The following is an 18,914-nucleotide window of genomic DNA, read 5'->3' as shown; positions in this document are numbered from 1 at the left end:
AGCTTTTTCACTGTGGAGCGATCACAGTGAGTAAAGCCTTCCCCCTTAAGAGCTGACCAAGCATGCTCTGCTCTTATATGCACAGACAAACTAACAGCTTCCTGAAGACAAAGAAGCTGGTGACGTGTTCTCTTGGTGCCCTTTTATATCCTGCACCTGTGACATCACCTGACTGCAGTAGCCAATCAAGATTGGAATGTAATGAAGTAGATCAGCAAAACTTCCACAAAATGTTTTCTGTAGCTGCTACTGATTATACAGCCCTCTTTAGGTTATGCCACTGCATGTAAATTGGTTTAAGGACACATTTGTGGGTATTTTCTTCTTCTTCAGCAATTTTGTTTGCTTTCTTGTGTGATTTGGGTCCTTGTCTTGTTGCATCCCCCAACCTCTCTAAAGCTTGAAGTCGTGAAATGCTATCCTAACATTGTCCTGTAAAATGTCTTGAAACAATTTTGAATTTATTCAATGACTGCAAAGGGTCCAGGCCCTGAGGCAGTAAACAGTGTTAAACCACGATGCTCCTTCCACCATTCATTACAGTTGGGATGAGGTTTTGTTGTTGGTGTACAATGCCAAAAAGAAAAAGCTCTGTCAATTTTTGCCAAGATTTCAGCTTTTGTCTCTAACATTTTTCGAGAGCAGATCGCATTACAGGCTGTGTGTTTTTCTGTAACAGTCCATGTGTGGTCTGCTTGAGAGCAGAGCATGCAGAAGTCAGCTCTCGAGGGAGTTGACTGCCCGCTTGTGAGCGTTTGTCGCTGCGTATGCTTATTCTCAGAGGGCTCTCTTTGAGGAGGGAGTTTTCACCTGCATTCCTTGCGTTACCGGCCCGCTTTCGCCGAGGCGGAGCAGCGACTGCGCTCGTGGGGATCGCAGATGGATCAGGTGGAGGGAATAAAGACGGGCGATCCCCTATCTTCTTTCTTCCCATCAGATCCAGCGCCCGCTCTCTGGGTTCGGAAGCCCAGCGGGTTCTACCCCCCAGAGAGAGGGCGCGACGCTCCGCCTGTCTTTCTCTGAGGAGGTGGACGTGAAGGGCGTCGATGAGCTTTGTAAAATCGCAGTGTTTGCACGAGCGATGTTTGCACAAGCTTATTATGAACGAGGTTGTCATTATAGCAGTGTCTCTGCATAGGAACGTAGTTCGCGCTGTCAGCTCGGGAAAAAAAAGGGGCTGATCGTGCTTGTCCCCGCCGTATGATCTCGCGGTTCCGGTCCGCCACTGCTGAGGCAAGGCGGCGAATGAGATCGCGGGGATCGCACATAGATCTGATGGACGGGTTGGAGACGGGTTCGCCCTCTCTCCACCTGCAATCCCCAGATCTAGCGCTCTCGCTCGGGGCTGGAAGCCCGCGCTGCGGTTCTTCCCCCTTTGAGTGAGAGCTGAGAGTGGTTCCCTTAGTAGGCACCTGGCGGTGTGGGAGCCCCTGCCAAGCATGTCTCATTGGGTCCTGCATTGCAGGCTCTGGTTCTACCAGTCTAGTCTTCCTAGAAGATGACGCGAGTCTGAGGACAGTCGCTTCAATAGGAGACTTCGGCTGAAGCAGTCCTGGTGCCCATGGCCCAGAACTTATGAGGGCAGGCCCCTCTAGAGAAGAGCGGCGTACACCGCGGTACAAGGTGCCCGTCTCTCCTCAGTGCCCTCAGGAGATCGGTCTGCCAACCCTGCCATGTTCCAGGGCACAGCGATCTCCAGCGAGCACACATCTCAGTTTCTTCCGCCCGGAAACGTAGCGGAGCTGAGATGCTCGCCACCCCCTTCAGGGGTCTCTAGAGCAGCTAGTTTGGCCGTCTCCTTCCGGCGTGCCGTTCCAGGACACCGAGCTAGAGAGAGACTACAGAATCCAGTTTGGTTCTCCTCCGCCTCGTTTCAACGGGGTGAATCCCACCCTGGTGGGCCCCGAGCAGGTTCTGGTAATGGAACGAGAAGTAGAGTACTCTCTTGAGGAAGGAGGCCATCGAGGTGGTCCCTCCTCACGAAAGAGATTCCGGGTTCCACAGCCGGTATTTCATAGTTCCCAGGAAGGGTGGAGGGTTGGCGTCCCATTTTAGATCTGCATCAGTTGAACCACTCAGTCAGCAGACTGAAGTTCAAGATGCTCAAACAGGTCGTGTCTCAGATCAGGTCCGAGGACGGGTTTGTCACGATCAATCTAAAAGACGCATACTTCCATATCTCCATCCTTCCCACTCACAGGGAGTTCCTGAGGTTTGCTTTCGAGGGCAAAGCTCACCAATATCGGGTTCTTCCCTTCGGCCTAGCACTCACCCCGCACTTTAACAAAGTGTGTGGATGCCGCGTTAGCTCCGTTGTGGCTACAAGGCATCCGCATATCTACATTTGGTTGATTCTCGCTCAATCAGAGCAGATGGCGGCTCAACATCGAGATGTTGTTCTTGCTCACATGAAAGTGTTGGGGTTAAGACTGAATGCCAGGAAGAGTGTGCTTTCTCCATTACAGAGAACCACTTATCTTGGTGTGGTGTGGGATTCGACCACGATGCAGGCACGTGTGTCCCCTGCTCGGATCGAGTCGATCCTCACGGCAGTCAGGAGAGTGAAAGAAGGCCAGTCACTCACTGTCAAGCAGTTTCAGAGACTGCTGGGTCTGACTGCAGCTGCGTCCAACGTGATACCTCTTGGCCTGCTGTACATGAGACCCCTACAGTGGTGGCTCAAGACCAAGGGGTTTTCCCCGGGGGGAAACCCGCTTCGCATGATCAAGGTCACGCGGCAGTACCTACGTGCCTTAGACATGTGGAGACATCCTTTGTTCTTGTCTCAGGGCCCGGTGCTGGGAGCTCTGTGTCGCTGCGTATGCTAGCGACGGACGCGTCCCTCACCCTGCCCACGGCTCAGGTGGACCTATTCGCTACTCAGGTAAGTACACAGCGCATGTCCCCTCTGGTACTCTCTAAATTCATCCAGCTCCACTGGGGCTGGTTGCCATGGTACAGATGTGGCCGAGGCTTCATCTGTACGTTTTTTCCCCGATCGCTCTGCTCCCGGGAGTTCTGGCGAGAGTGCGCTGGGACGAGGTCAGTCTACTTCTGGTAGCACCGTTCTGGCCGGGCCGAGCAGGGTTCTCGGACCTGATTTCTCTCCTCGACGGCTCTCCATGGGAGATTCCGTCAGGAGGATCTCTCTCACAAGCGGGGTCTGTCACCCCCGCCCGGAGCTTTGGAAGTTGTAGGTGTGGCCCCTGAGGGGGCACAGCCCATAGCTTCCGGTCTCCCAACCGAGGTTGTTGAGACCTTCCTCCAATCCAGAGCTCCCTCAACGAGGAAACTGTACACCTTGAAGTGGAACTTTTCACTTCTTGGTGCGGAGACCGCCAGCTCGACCCAGTCAACTGCCCGATTGGTACAGTTCTGGAGTTCGTGCGGGCCTGTTCCTCCGCAGGTTTAACCCACTCCACCCTGAGGGTTTACGTGGCGGCTATACTGGCCTACCGCGCCCTTCTCGGTGGCCTTTCAGTGGGTAGGCACCCCCTAGTTACATGTTTTCTCCACAACACAAGGGACTTGTACACCCTGAAGTGAAGTGTCACTTCATGCTGCAGAGGTTGCCAGCTCGACCCAGCCAACTGCCCGATTGGTACAGTTCTGGAGTTTGTGCAGGCCTGTTCCTCCGCAGGGTTAACCCACTCCACCCTGAGGGTTTACGTGGCGGCTATACTGGCCTACCGCGCCCTTCTCGGTGGCCTTTCAGTGGGTAGACACCCCCTAGTACATGTTTCCTCCAGAGGCTGAGGCCTCCGGCCAGAGAGTGTTTGCTATGTGGTGGATCAGGATGCTATTCCATAGCCTCGAGTCCTCTTCTGTCCCCTCTTGGGGATCAAGACTCACTCTTCAGAAGTTGGCCTTCGGGACGCAGGCCCCACTCACCTTAGCCACCTGTGGCCTTTTTTCTACCGCCCTAGCTGTGCTCCATCCACACTAGGCAGGGATTTGTCAGTCTGGCGGCGTGAGGATCTCGTTCCCCTAGCGTTCTTGGACGCAGCTCGAGTTCCTGAAGAGGAACGTCTTAGGTTACGTATGTAACCCCAGTTCCTCGAGGGAATGAGACGCTGCATCTCGAAGCCATACTTCCGGCATCCCTACGAGCGGTTGCTTCATACCTGTAGCTGACGCCGGTTCCACCGCACGTGCTTTTATGCTTCCTGGCTGTTACGTCACCTGCCCGTGACGTCTCGCCCATCCTTTGGACAGATTACATTTGTATCAGAGTGCGGTCGCGCTGGAGACGTTCCCCTAGCGTTCTTGGACGCAGTGTCTCGTTCCCTCGAGGAACTGGGGTTACATACGCAACCTAAGAGGTTTTTTTTTTTTTTTTTTTTTTGACGGGTGCCTTCGATTTATTTACTCAGATGCAATAAATTTCATTGCTGAAATATTAGTTGTCTCATTTCTTTGTTGAAAACTCCATGCATCACAACACCGTGTTCACCCAGTGATTAACTTCATAGCACAATAACAATTACAGCTGCAAGCAGCGTTGAAAGAGCCCTCGCACCCAGGCTCACTGCAACCCAGTGGCTTTAGGAAAACAGCGAATGCAATATGCATTTAATCAGAATCAGAATCAGAATCAGAGTTTTATTGCCAGGTATGTTTACACATACGAGGAATTTGTTTTTGTGACAGATGCTTCCACAGTGTAACAGAATGACAGTGACAGAACAAAAACACAGGTTATAAAAGAAGAATAAAAAATAGAATAAGTAAATAAGGAATAACAATATACAAATTGACAATTGTATGTATAGGCATATTACAATAGACAGTTTTGTATGTACAGGTATATTATGTGCAAATTGACTAAGTATGTGTGTTAGATAAATAAGTGTATAAGTGTCAAGTGTTCATGAGATTGCCTGAGGGAAGAAACTGTTTCTGTGCCTGGCCGTTCTGGTGCTGAGAGCTCTGTAGTGTAGACCAGACAGCAACAGGTCAAAGAGGGAGTGTGCTGGATGTGAGGGGTCCAGAGTGATTTTGCCAGCCCTTTTGCTCACTCTGGATAAGTACAGTTCTTGGAGAGTAGGGAGGGTTGTACCAATGATTCCAATATCCATATCCAATAGCTCAGAACAACTTGATGATGTAACTGAAACTATGGACTCTCTCTTTTCTAGCACTTTAGATGCGGTTGCTCCTTTACGCTTAAGGAAGATTAAGGATAAGAGTCCAACACCGTGGTATAATGAGCACACTCGTGCCCTAAAGAGAGCAGTCCGGAAAATGGAGCGCAGCTGGAGGAAAACTAAATTAGAGGTATTTGGCGGGAAAGTACCCTATCTTACAGAAAAGCATTAAAAACTGCTAGATCTGATTACTTTTCGTCTCTTCTAGAAGAAAACAAACATAACCCTCGGTATTTATTCAATACAGTAACTAAATTAACGAAAAATCAAGCATCAACAGGTGTTGGCATTTCCCAAGAGCATAGCAGTAATGACTTTATGAACTACTTCACTTCCAAGATCGATACTATCAGAGATAAAATTGTATCCTTGCAGCCGTCAGCTACAGTATCGCACCAGATAGCGCACTATAGATCCCCTGAGGAACAATTCCATTCATTCTCTACTGTGGGAGAGGAAGAATTGTATAAACTTGTTAAATCATCTAAACCAACAACATGTATGTTAGACCCAATTCCATCTAAACTACTAAAAGAGCTGCTTCCAGAAGTCATAGATCCTCTTTTGGCTATTATTAATTCATCATTGTCATTAGGATATGTCCCCAAACCTTCAAATTGGCTGTTATTAAGCCTCTCATTAAAAAACTACAACTTGACCCCAAAGATCTAGTTAATTACAGACCGATCTCAAATCTCCCTTTTCTGTCAAAGATACTAGAAAAGGTAGTATCCTCACAATTATATTCCTTCCTAGAGAAAACTTTGTTGGCATTAGTGGAAGCACCTTAGCATGGTTCAAATCGTACTTATCTGACCGCCATCAGTTCGTAGCAGTGAATGAAGAGGTTTCATATCGATCACAAGTGCAGTATGGAGTACCTCAAGACTCAGTACTAGGGCCGTTACTTTTCACGCTTTACATGTTACCCTTGGGAGATATTATCAGGAGACATGGTGTTAGCTTTCACTGTTATGCTGATGATACTCAGCTCTATATTTCTTCGCGGCCTGGTGAAACAAACCAAATTGAGAAACTAACGGAATGATAGATCCTATTCCTACTGAGCACCCAAACTCTGGAACAATCTACCTAACACTGTTTGGGAGGCAGACACACTCTGTCCGTTTAAATCTAGATTACCCATCTCTTTAGCCTGGCTTACACATAACACATTAATACGCTTCTATTATTCAAATCCGTTAAAGGATTGTTAGGCTGCATTAATTAGATCAACCGGAACCGGGAACACTCCCCATAACACACGATGTACTCGTTACATCATAAGTAGAATGGCATCTACACTAATATTTGTCTGTTTCTTTCCTATTCTGTTTCTCAGTCTGTATCCGGTCAGATGGTGGATCAGCACCAAGAGATGATGTCTACAGCCCTGATCGTCAGCGGAGACCAGGACACCCAGATGACCCCCAGAGACATATCCCCAGTGAAAACCTCGATTGAATATAATAAAACTAAAAAAAATAACAAAATAACTAAAATATAATAAAATACCTAACTACATAATACTACTATTGTTAGAAATTGCAACAAAATTAAAATAGAAATATAAACTTTTGAACTGCGGGTTTCGTCTGGTCAGAGGAGAACTGGCCCCCCGACTGAGCCTGGTTTCTCCCAAGGTTTTTTTTTCTCCATTCTGTCACAGAAGGAGTTTTGGTTCCTTGCCGCTGTCGCCTCTGGCTTGCTCAGTTGGGGACACTTAATTTCTAGCGATTATCGCCGATTTGATTGCACAGATAATATTTAAACTAAACTGAGCTAGACAATGACATCTCTGAATTAAATAATGAAATGCCTTTAACTGAAAATTGAAAATTGAGTGTTTAATCTTATCATTATACATTACTGACACTCCATCCTCTAATTTGATACTGTTAAGTGCTTTGACACAATCTGTATTGTTAAAAGCGCTATATAAATAAAGGTGACTTGACTTGATTCGCTCAGCAGTCCGGACTACCCTCTGTAGTCTTCTGAAGTCAGATTTGGTAGCTGAGCTGAACCAGACAGTTACTGAAGTGCAGAGGACAGATTCAATGAGGGCGGAGTAGAACTGTTTCAGCAGCTCCTGTGGCAGGTTGAACTTCCTCAGCTGGCGAAGGAAGTACAACCTCTGCTTGGCCTTTTTAACAATGGAGTCAATGTGAGTGTCCCACTTCAGGTCCTGGGAGATGGTGGTGCCCAGGAACCTGAATGACTCCACTGTTGTTACAGTGCTGTTCATGATGGTGAGTGGGGGGAGAGCAGGGTGGTTTCTCCTGAAGTCCCCGATCATCTCCACTGTGTTGAGCATGTTGAGCTCCAGGTTTGTTAAGACTACACCAGACAGCCAGCTCCTTATCCTCCTGTCTGTAAGCAGACTAGCCACCATCCTGAATGAGGCCAATAAGTGTGGCGTCATCTGCAAACTTCAGGAGCTTGACAGAGTGGTCTTTAGATGTGCATTCATTCGTGTAGAGGGAGAAGAGCAGCAGGGAGAGAACGCAGCCCTGAGGAGCTCCAGTGCTGGTCGTACGGGTGCTGGATAAGAATTTTCCCAGCCTCACTAGCTGCTGCCTGTCTGTCAGCAAGCTGTTGATCCACTAACAGACGGAGGTGGGCACGGAGGGCTGAGTTAGTTTGGGCAGGAGGAGGTTTGGAATGATAGTGTTAAAGGCCGAGCTAAAGTCCACAAACATGATCCTCACATAAGTCCCTGGTCTGTCTAGATGTTGCAGAACATAATGCAGTCCCATGTTGACTGCATCGTCCACAGACCTGTTTGCTCTGTAGGCAAACTGAAGAGGATCCAGCACAGGTTCAGTAATGTCCTTCAGGTGGGCCAGCACCAGTTTTTCAAATGACTTCATGATCACAGACGTTAGAGCCACAGGCCTGTAGTCATTTAGTCCTTTAATTTTGGATTCAGTTCCAGTGATCTTTTGAAGATCTGTGTGAAGATGGGGGCCTGCTGGTCAGCACAGGATTTCAGACAGACTGGTGTAACACAATCTGGGCCTGGTTCTTTTTTCCTTTTCTGCTTCCAGAAGACTTGGCACACATCGTCTTTGCTGATCTGAAGTGTAGGTGTGGGGGAAAGGGGGGTTGCTGGAGGTGTTAATGGTTGTGTGGAGAGGTGTTCAGGGCGGGTGTGGGGTGTTTTTTCATACCTGCAGTAGGACTCATGCAGATCGTCTGCCAGTTGTTGATTCTCCACAGTGCTGGGGGATGATGAGATCAGAGTGGATGGTTGCCACTCTGATCTCCTTTTCCAGTGTGTATTTGGCCTGTTTATGCAAGACTTGTCCCCCTTCTCGTAAGCATCTTCTTTGGCCTGACGGAGCTGTCTGAGTTTTGCAGTGAACCACGGTTTGTCGTTGTTGTAGGTTAAATGAGTCCTGGTAGAAATGCACATATCTTCACAGAAAGATGTTACAGTCTCTGTGAGCTCATCCAGATCATTGGCAGCAGCTTCAAAAACACTCCAATCAGTAAGGTCGAAAACAGGCTTGTAAAACCTGCTCTGTTTCATTAGTCCATCTCTTTACAGTCCTTATACAGGTTTAGCTGATTTCAGTTTCTGCCTGTAGGTCGGTATAAGAGGAACCAAACAGTGATCAGAGAGTCCTAAAGTTGATATGCATTTTTTATTGCTGTGTAACAGTGATCTAAGCGTTTTCCCCATTGATTCTGTGTCGCGATCCGCTCTAAACAGCTGAAAGCTCAGCAGATGAAGCACGCTGTCCGGAATGGCTTCATTCAGCCAGGTTTCAATGAAACACAGAGCAGCAGAGTTTGAAAAATCCTTATTTGTCCGGGAGAGCAGAAGGAGTTTGTCTGTTTTGTTGGGTAGAGAGCGGAGATTCGCCAGATGGATGCTAGGCAGCGCTGTACGAAATCCGCGCTGTCTGAGCTTCACAAGAGCGCCGGTTTGCTTCCCTCATCTGCGCGTCCTGAAACATCTGAACAGCGCTGCTTCTTGGCCAACTAAAATGTCCAGCAAAACATCAGAATAGTCAAAAACCGGTGAAATATCGGGTGGTGTGTACTAGAGGTCTTCACGGAGGACCCGAGACCCGAGGACCCGGGACCCATACGGGTCCGGGTCTATATTTTAAATGGTTAGCCGGGTCAGGTCCCAATCTATTACTTTGGGTCTGTTTAACATTGTGTGTAATAGCCTACCCGAGTCGATCAGAGAATACCGCACCCGCCAGTGATCAGTGTCAGTCAGCATGCATGTATTTTGTAACTTGCAGTTTGTAAAATTAGGATGAGAAAATTGTGAGCGGGAAATAAGGTGAAAAAATAAAAACAGGCGTTTCCTCGAGCCGCCAGAAGCAGAGCGCGGGCGGAGTTAATGTAGCCTACTGCAAACGGACAGTAATCATGGATTCCTTCATGAGTGCTTTGAAAAAAAAAATTTAAGCTGAAACAAAACTGACGAAGAGACTGGATCATGGAAAGTACCAAAAGAAGGGGATGGATTAGAAGTGGCATTATAAATGTACCAAATCCTTGTTATTGTACTAAATAAAGTGTGTAAGATTGTACATTTTACATCCTAGTCTACATTTTAATATTAGAAACGGTTAGTAGCCTATTAGGTGCCAGATATTAGCCTATTTATTAAGACTCTGGATAATTGATTTTTAGAATAGAGATCACGGTTCTCCCAAGATTCTGAAGCAGAATATTAGACAAATAGCCTACAAAATAATATGTAGGGTAATTCACTTAGGTTTCACAAAATGTTTTATTTACATGAGTGTAAAATGTTATAAATGAGCCTATTAAAATAAAAATATGTAAAAATTATTTGAAATATTTGAACTTGTTTCGTGTTTGAACGTATCTCTTGACTGAATGAATTAGACATCAGATACATTTTAACAGTCACCATTCGCTACCTTCTGGCATAATGTAACATTTATAATCGGGAGAGAATGCCAGAGAATTTTAAATGCACCTGTGCTCAGGGGATGCTAGATCAATGACAAGGGGAACTGGGCAATAGTAAATATGACCAAAACAGGTTGTTATTATTATTATTATTATTATTGTTATTATATTAATAATAAAATCGCTGTAGGTGCATTTCAAGTATTTATGAGGAAATATTGATGATTTCCCTGAGGAAAGAACTTAAAATACTTATTCATTTTTGGATGTCAAGTCAAGTCAAGTCACCTTTATTTATATAGCGCTTTTACAATACAGATTGTGTCAAAGCACTTAACAGTATCAAACTGGAGGATAGAGTGTCAGTAATGTATAATGATAAGATCAAACACTCAATTTTCAATTTTCAGTTAAAGGCATTTCATTATTGAATTCAGAGATGTCATTGTCTAGCTCAGTTTAGTTTAAATAGTATCTGTGCAATCAAATCGGCGATAATCGCTAGAAATTAAGTGTCCCCAACTGAGCAAGACAGAGGCGACAGCGGCAAGGAACCAAAACTCCCTCTGAGACAGAATGGAGAAAAAAAAACCTTGGGAGAAACCAGGCTCAGTCGGGGGGCCAGTTCTCCTCTGACCAGATGAAACCCGCAGTTCAAAAGTTTATATTTCTATTTTAATTTTGTTGCAATTTCTAACAATAGTAGTATTATGTAGTTAGGTATTTTATTATATTTTAGTTATTTTGTTATTTTTGGTTGATATATCTGGGGATATATCTCTGGGGATCATCTGGGTGTCCTGGTCTCCGCTGACGATCAGGGCTGTAGACATCATCTCTTGGTGCTGATCCACCATCTGATCGGATACGGACTGAGAAACAGAATAGGAAAGAAACAGACAAATATTAGCGTAGATGCCATTCAACTTACGATGTAACGAGTACATCGTGTGTTATGGGGAGTGTTCCCGGTTCCGGTTGATCTAATTAATGCAGCCTAACAATCCTTTAACGGATTTGAATAATAGAAGCGTATTAATGTGTTATGTGTAAGCCAGACTAAAGAGATGGGTCTTTAATCTAGATTTAAACTGACAGAGTGTGTCTGCCTCCTGAACAGTGTTAGGTAGACTGTTCCAGAGTTTGGGTGCTAAATAAGAATAGGATCTGCCGCCCGCAGTCGATTTTGATATTCTAGGTATTATCAAACGGCCGGAGTTTTGAGAACGCAGCGGACGTGGAGGACTATAATGTGATAAGAGCTCGCTCAAGTACTGAGGAGCTAAACCATTCAGGGCTTTATAAGTAATTAACAAGATTTTAAAATCTATCCGATGTTTGATAGGGAGCCAGTGCAGTGTTGACAGAACCAGGCTAATATGGTCATATTTCCTGGTTCTAGTAAGGACTCTAGCTGCTGCATTTTGGACTAACTGTAGTTTGTTGATCAAGCGTGCAGAACAACCACCCAATAAAGCATTACAATAGTCTAACCTTGAGGTCATAAATGCATGAATTAACATTTCTGCACTTGACGTTGAGAGCATTGGCCGCAATTTAGATATGCTTTTGAGATGAAAAAATGCAGTTTTACAGATGCTAGAAACATGGCTTTCAAATGACAGATTGCTATCGAACAGCACACCTAGGTTCCTGACTGATGAAGAAGAATTGACAGAGCAGCCGTCAAGTGTTAGATAATGTTCTAGGTTATTACATGTGGGGTTTTTAGGTCCGATAATTAACACCTCTGTTTTTTCAGAATGTGCTTTCTGTCGTCGCATGCAGTCTCTGTGGATGGAGCGCGTCGCAACAATGAACCAGCTTACATAAACTAAACTGAAACAAATCTATAGAAAGCTTGAAATGTCTACTACGAACTAATTCAAATAAAAAACAAAGCACTCCGCAATTTAACATCACAAAGGGCTTTAGATTTCGCCTAAAAATGGCAAAAACGGCACAAAACTTGCAGAGAAAATCTTTTTTTTGGGTTGCGGACTTCGTACCAGGGGACTTTTTTGTAGGTACACTCTTAAAAATAAAGGTGCTTAAAAGGTTCTTCTTAGTTATTTAGCATACGCTTTTATCCAAATGAGGACAATAGAAGCAATCAAAACCAACAAAAGAGCAACAATATGCAAGCGCTATGACAAGTCTCGGTTAGCCTAATGCAGTACACGTTGCAAGTGTTTTTTTTGTTTTTTGTTTTTATAAAGAAAACAAGTAGATAAAATAAAAAAGAAAGCTAGTGTTAGAAGGTCAGATAGATACAAATAAGACTAATAAATACAAAGAAGACAGATAGATAAAACAGAATTAGAATAGAGAGTGCTAGAGTTAGAGGGTCAAATAAAGACAGAAGAGATGTGTTTTTAGCCGTTTCTTGAAGATGGCTAAGGATTCATCATTGAGTTGGGTAGGTCATTCCACCAGGAGGGAACAGTAGCCGGGTTTCTATCCAAAGTTGCGAATTTAACATATGCGCAAAAGTGGAATATCGCATAAAACATTTGCGAACAAGCACCGCTTCCATCCAATGAGTCAAAGAGAACAAAATCGTCACTTCCTGGTAAACTGGCACTAAATAGCCTATAGAAAACTAGGGTAAGCTAATGAATATAATATTTTCATATATGAAAAATTACTTGCGCCTCAGAGCGAGCAGACAAAACACAGTAAATGCTGTCATTGCACAACTCCAGTGTGAAGAGATGTGTTAACGATATGAGTGAGTGCAGATACAACTGCAGGAGAAATGGCTTGAAGGAGATGAGATGGAATAGGATCAAGCGGACAAGTAGTAGGATGATAAGAAAGGATGAGTTTAGAGACTTCTGCCTCAGAGAGTGGAGAGAAGGATGTGAACAAGTGTAGGTATGCTGGTAAGATGTGTTTGACAGTTTGTGGTATAGAGAATTGTGTAGTGAGGTTTGTAATTTTATTAATGAAGAATGTGGCAAAGTCGTCAGCTGTTAGAGTTGATAAAGGAGGGGGAGGAGGAGGACAAAGGAGGGAGGAAAATGGTTTAAAGAGCATGCGAGAGTTAGTATGTCCTTTTAGCAGTGGAGACATTAGCAGAGAAGTCAGAGAGGAGTAATCGATATAAATTAAAGGGATAGTTCACCCAAAAATATAAATTCTGTCATAATTTACACACCTTCAAGTAGTTCCAAACCTGTATGAGTGTCTTTGTTCTGTGGAACACAAAGGAAGATATTCTGAAGAATGTGGGAAACAGAGCAGTTCTGGGGCACCATTGACTTCCATAGTATTTTTTATTTTTTTTTTCCTACTATGGAAGTTAATGGTGCCCCAAAACAGCCTGGTTACAAACTTTCTTCAAAATATCTTGCTTTGTGTTTGGCAGAACAAAGAAATTCATACAGGTTTGGAACTACTTGAGGGTGAGTAAATGATGACAGAATTTAAATTTTTCGGTGAACTATCCCTTTAAGGTCAGTAGGAATATCCTACACTTGTATTGCTCCCTCTAGTGGTGACGCCAATCAAAGCAGTTAAAAGGGAAAGTGATTTCATAGGAAGGTTAGCAGTCCCAGAATTTTCTACATTTTAGACATGGCATCTTACTGTAAATCATAAACACCTAGGTCTTTAGCAATGCTTGACATGATTCACACTAACCAGTCTTTCTAAAGAAGAACCGATAGTGACCCGAATATGTGTGCCTTTATTTAAAGGGACTTTTTAGGGAAGTCGTTGGCCTAATGGTTAGAGAGCTAAAGGTTGCGAGTTCGAGTCTCAGGTCCGGCAGGACTTGTAGGTGTGGGGAGTGAATGTACAGCTCTCTCTCCACCCTCAATACCATGACTGAGGTGCCCTGACCAACTGCTCCCCGGACGCCGGGCTGCCCACTGCTCCGGGTATGTGTTCACAGTGTGTGTGTGTGTGTGTGTGTTCACTGCTGTGTGTGTGCACTTTGGATGGGTTAAATGCAGAGCACAAATTCCAAGTATGGGTAACCATACTTGGCCACATGTCACGTCACTTTCGCTTTACTTCCAATCTCATCTTAACTCCAATTAGCTTTTGAAGTTGTAATACAGAGTTTAATTTACTTTTACTCCAGCCTGTCCTGTCACATTTTGAAAATTACAACTGTGTGTTAGTAGTTTAGTAAGATTGTGTGGTAACACTTTATTTTAAGGACCAGTTCTCACTATTGACTAGCTGCTTATTAGCATGCATATTACTAGCATATTGGCTGTTTATTAGTACTTTAAAAAGCACATAGTAATGCCTTATTCTGCGAGATCATATTTTAGATCCCTTAATCCTACCCCATACCTAAACTTAACAATTGCCCTACTAACAGTTAAGAAGCAGAAAATTAAGAGTTTATTGAAAGAAAACAATTATTTTACTCTACAAGAATGCATTAAAATCATCAAAAGTAACAGTAAAGAGTAATCCATTTCAAATGAAAGAGTTTCAAACAACTATTAATCAAAATATGTATTACAGTTGCCACAGAAATATTAAGCAGTACAATTATTTTCAACATTGATTAAAAGAATTAAAAATGTAAACGTTTTTTGATTTTTGTTTTTTTTTTTTGAGCCGGAAAACAGCATATAATGATTTCTGAAGGATCATGTGACATTGAAGACTGGAGTAATGATGCAGAAAATTCAGCTTTGATCACAGCAATACATTTTAAAATATATTATAATATATTTTTCATATTATATATAAACAGTTATTTTAAACTCTAATAATATTTAAAAATATCACAGTTTTAACTGTTTTGATCAAATAAATGCAGCCTTGGTTGAGCATCTTTGCAAAACTTGAGACTTCTTTCCAAAGTATTAAAAAACTGTACAATCCCAAACCTTTGAATGATACACAAACACACACACAAATTTACATCTTATACATGCTTATGTGTTATTGACCCTAATAAATAGTCCTTGCCAATGTTTAAACTGATGTTCAAAGCTAGTGAATGTGTGGTGTGTCCTTGTAGAATAATATGAGATAACCTATGAACTCCTGTCAAATTTATTCATGATAAATGCCTCTGTCGATCTCAGCCAGGCATTGTTACTAACACCTGTACGTTTCTCACTTGCCTGACTCATTTATTCAAATGCTAGTCCCTATGGTGACAGAAAAATAAAGCATGTTTGTTCCTGCACTTATGTGGCAGATTGGCAATGATCACCAAGTGAGTGGGTGGATGAATGGGTTGGTTTGCTTGTTAAAGTCCACCTTTTCATCTGTTTAAATGCCATTGTTTTTAATGTATGGCATTTCAGAAAACAGTTTATACACTCCGTTTTGTTTTAGTTCACTCTGACACCGATCAGTCTAACAATGGGGAATACAATTAATCGCCTGATTAAAAATTCTTACTTGACATTACATTCTCACCACAAGAGGGCAGGGCAACGCCACCAAACTTTTATTCTTGCAGCTCTATGTAGTAAAGCCTTTACATCAGTAAGACCTTAAAAGGTGTACTAAAATGAAATAATGATAGATAGATAGATAGATAGATAGATAGATAGATAGATAGATAGATAGATAGATAGATAGATAGATAGATAGATAGATAGATGACTGCTAGAGAGCCATGTCTTAACAACTGGCTGGAGGTCAGTTTAGTTCCACCAAACTAAACTGAGAGACTGGGCCATAAAGTACTGCCTGTGTCTGATGTAAAAGAGGAAAGCAGCAGGTGTGACGACCGCTGTAACGTTCCTCTAATGACTCTGCTGAGTTATGGCTTTATTATAGCTGTTATTTTGCTGTATCCCCATCAAAACACACACGCCCAGCCACCTGCCTTATCAGCAGTCATATAAAAAGACAGATATGGACATTACAAGAGAATATTCAAGGAAGTGCAGTGTAGACACTGGCTGTTCGGTATATGTGCCATTAAAAGCAAAAACAATTACTGAATGATCCTTTTGTCCTGTTTACCTGATGGTGTATACGATTTGGTTTGGTTAGATGTGTGACTTTTGAAAATTGTGTTCTCTTAGCATAGTGTTAGTGAATATTGAATAATATATGGAAAATGATCTCAGACATGATTCTGTGGAATGGCATTTATGCAGGCAGAAATAAGGCTGGATATATTGGATTGATTCAGAAAGCATGCGCTGACAATGCTTAGATCCACAGACATCAAACAACAAGTGCTCTTGTCTTGGAGTGCAATATGCATTAAGTCAGAAGATCCTTCTGCAAATAGTTTTTATCACACCCAGGCAAGCAATGACTTCAAGCCTTTCTGGTACTGCCTCATCAAACGTGTGGCTCTACTCAGACCATTTATTTAAAGTGTTAATATAATGCTATAATGCGAAGTAAGTTAAATGCTCAATAATTATCACTGCTCTTTTTTTTCACACTAAACATACAGATATTGCAGAAATGTATAGTGTTCTCTTTATGTTCTCTATTTTGGTGTCACCTTCAATACTGAGCTTGCAACACCAATCCAGATTTGTAAATTTTAGGCATCATTTTAGTTCCATTTCTACTGCATCCAGAAGAGACTGTATTAAATTTGTTTATATTCTAACAGACCACTCAGATCATTAGGATCGAGTCAGTTAGAAATACCAAGGGTTCACACAAAACAAGGGGAGTCTGCTTTTAGCTATTATGCCGCCCGCAGTTGGAACCAGCTTCCAGAAGAGATCAGATGTGCTAAAACATTAGCCACATTTAAATCCAGACTCAAAACTCATCTGTTTAGCTGTGCATTTGTTGAATGAGCACTGTGCTATGTCCGAACTGATTGCATTATGTATAATCATTCTCTATTCTTAACTGTTTTAAATTCTTTTTAAATCAATTTTTTTAATGACTATTTCACACCCTTTTATGTAAAGCACTTTGAATTACCACTGTGTATGAAATGTGCTATATAAATAAACTTGCCTTGCCTTGCCTATATTCTGGTAAATCTCACATCATTTACTTGCATTTAATTAAGAAGTTGGACAAAGGGAATTAGTCCGATTTGTAAATTTTCTCCTTCATACTGAATTTGTGAAAGTGTTTGCTATGGGATTTGACTTGGTATTCAGAGCACACTCATGAACAATATAGACTAATGAACGTCAGGTAACGTACTGAATTTATCCAAACTGTCCCTGATCAGGCTGATTGAAAAAAACCCACAAGTGGATGGTGTTTCATGTCAAGTACAATATAGGCACCCATTATTAAATGAATCGCCTGTAGTAGTATCTTAATTTAATATCAGTAAAGCTAGGTATTGGGGGACAGGAGCCATCCAAATGTATTTAGCACAGATTCGTTACTTTCCAAATGACTTTTGGTTTGTCTGTTGAGCGCTGGCAGCTCAGACGGCAAAGAACACCGAAGGCCTTAGGTTGAAACTGCGAACAAGCTTTAGTGATGCCTTTTTCCTCCATGTTCCCAGAATGTGCTCATTAATCAATGGTCGAGCCCTTTTCAGTTCATGACACTCTGAGCATTAAGCAATGGTCCTGTGTTTACAGAGAGGGAGGTACCAGGATTTACACCCAAGCTTTAGTGCCTTTCAACACCTTTCGCACAAGCTCCTCTGCCTCTGCTCTCAGCGAACTGGAGTTACTGCTCCCACCTGCCAGGTACAAAGGAAAGTTTTGCACTTTTTATGACAGCAGGGTGATATTCCTGAAAGCAATGACTCACCAATACATCAATTATCAATTGACGGTATGTGAGTTCTTGAATCTGGGATAGTTATTTTGACTCTGTGGCTCATCTGACCATGCAGTTATCACGATGCTTCTGCTGAGATCTCTCTCAACTAAGAATGTATAGTTTTTAACTCAGTGTCTGTTGTCTGAGCTTAGAGTCTTTGCTAGACTTTACATCAGTGAACACATCTTGACACAATATGAACAATTCAGACATCTCTTGTGGAATGAACGCTACAGAAACCACACACAAAACACACTTTCTCTCTATTAAAGCTTAAGAAGAAATAGCATGTTATAATAGTGAAATTCATAACGCTAATACAGATGTATTTTTGGAACAAAGAGCACGTGTAGGTCAAATGAGAGCCCCACAATGAAGACTTTGAAGAAAGAAAAAAAGTAGTTTTCCGCAGGCATTATGACCTTATTTGTGCATTATATTTGTAGCGTGCCATTTCAGATTTCATCATAAATGTATAAGGAACACATTAAAGAATATGAAAAACAAGTGCAATTATGGAAGATAACACAGTAAGATATGAACACAACTGATTGCCTGAATTAGTTTGATTACGAATACTCGACGACAAGAATACAGTAAGACATAGCATACAAAACTAAGCCCATGACATTTGAATAAGTGGATGCAGGGGACTTAAAACTAGGAACTCGGTAACACAGGTTCCACTGATTCCACTGTGTGTGGGTAGTTTTTACTTGCTATTTGCGTTGTCATTAAAGTATCTGGCCAGCCAATCAGGTGGTAAGAACACGGCTCAGATGAGCTTCGCTAGGTTGCTAATAAATGAACATAAACGGTCGTTTACATACATCTCTTAACTATCGGCCAAACAAATTAGCAGTCAAATAAGCTGTAACGTCTGTATTATACGTTAACGTAAAACGTTTTCAAAAACCATTAAGTGAAGACTTGGCCTGAGATGTAAATTTATTCCATTCAGTATTCTCTTTTTAAAAGGATCTGTCATAATTGTAACCATTGTAACCAGTGAAAAATAGTATTCATGAAATCAATATCTATTTCCATATTGCGTGCCTCTGATAATACAAGTTTAAGCCTTTGCAGATGGTGCTACAGGAAGAGGCCGTTGGTTGTGCTTTTCCTATGAGGGTTCATCAAAAAAATTGACAATTTGACATTACAATA

The sequence above is a fragment of the Onychostoma macrolepis genome, chromosome 17, assembly GCF_012432095.1.
Source record: "Onychostoma macrolepis isolate SWU-2019 chromosome 17, ASM1243209v1, whole genome shotgun sequence".
NCBI lineage: Eukaryota > Metazoa > Chordata > Actinopteri > Cypriniformes > Cyprinidae > Onychostoma > Onychostoma macrolepis.
The sequence above is the reverse complement of the archived record's forward strand: the minus strand, read 5'-3'. Positions refer to the sequence as shown.